Source organism: Aplysia californica, unplaced genomic scaffold, assembly GCF_000002075.1.
Source record: "Aplysia californica isolate F4 #8 unplaced genomic scaffold, AplCal3.0 scaffold00010, whole genome shotgun sequence".
In the NCBI taxonomy this organism is placed as follows: domain Eukaryota; kingdom Metazoa; phylum Mollusca; class Gastropoda; order Aplysiida; family Aplysiidae; genus Aplysia; species Aplysia californica.
Window position 1 is genome coordinate 1,065,622 of NW_004797280.1, and position 1,354 is coordinate 1,066,975.

At 40.6% G+C, this 1,354-nt stretch overlaps 1 protein-coding gene across 1 annotated transcript in view; it reads right to left on the reverse strand.

The window, feature by feature from the left end:
* The window catches only part of LOC101848857, a gene marked incomplete in the record, with an annotated part of 34,367 nt that overhangs the window by 2,094 nt on the left and 30,919 nt on the right, over positions 1-1,354 (reverse strand).

Here is a 1,354-nt window from a genome sequence, read left to right on the forward strand (position 1 = left end):
ATAATATAATATAATATAATATAATATAGATCTATATTTGGCAACTTGGAAACACATGTGACACTTTTCCCATAAAACTACGACAGCTACAGAGTTGAAAGTTGGTAAGTACCTGCAAAAAGATAGGTCCCCATGACATGACAGAGCCCGATTTCTGATATATTCATTTCCTGAATTTAGAAAAAGTATATCTGACAAAAAGTTCCCGTGTTTCTTTGGCCTTTGTGATTATTCCACTGAGAAACAAAACAAATCTTCTGCGTAGCTGTCCATCAGAAGGGAAGTACCGGAAGTGATATTTCGCAAGGCGCATTTTGTTTTGAGAGTATAAATCTAGATCTAGACCTTCTAATTGTTTGCATCTCTCAAGAATAATTGCTCCATTCAAGTAGAGAGTAAATTGTAGGCCCCTGACTCTCAGTTGATGTTAATGCGCCGATCATTTCAGGCGTGGTTCTTCCATAGAGCACGGTCGTGCAGTGCCGCCCAAAATTGTTTACTGTTCTATCACGAAAAGCACCCACAAACATGAAATAAAAGAAGTCAGAAACAAACAACAGCAAAATGTAATATCAAAACAAGGTCCTCGCTGGCGCTGTAACTGTCATTTCTGTGTCAAAAGCGCCGTAAAACATCTACTATGCCATGCCAAAATCCACGCGCTTTAACAAAACGTAATAGAATATTCAACAGTGGCTATCTGACCTATAAATCGCTCTTTGGGATAACCAAAGCGATGACAACACTCGTAGCGAGTTTGGCGGTACCGTACATTAATATTAACAAGACGGCATATCTCAAATGTGCACCCACGAAACATAGCCCACAGTAGGCAGTCAAAAAATAACGCGATAGCCTGCACACTATTCAATGCCAAAATTATGTGATCCCCAGAGCAATCCAGCGGAGTGCTCAAGTGAATTGTGATTGGTTCATTGTCTTGCCGCTATTTTAAGCGACTCTGAGACCGTGAACCTGAGGGAGGTGAACGTGACATACTTAAGTCCCCACTCTATGAATTGCCGGTTGTGCCTTTGAATGGCTTTGTTGTGGAGTGGTGAAAGTTATTACTCGAGTGTTCAGTTCCAATGCAGGATAAAGAAATTGATGTTAAGCTAACAAACAGATTTAGTTCTAGAAATCAAAGCGACCAGTAAAAAGAAGGAAAATAAAAGCATACGGTCCTCCTTCACCAACCCACAGATCTTACCACCCCATTTACTATGCCCTTGACTATCTTCAACCTGCTGTTGTTTAATTGTGCACGCCCACTTTTTAGCCCCACGAGCCGCCCCTGGATCATTTCTTTCGATGAAAGGGGGCCCAGCAAGTATAATATGATATAATATAATAT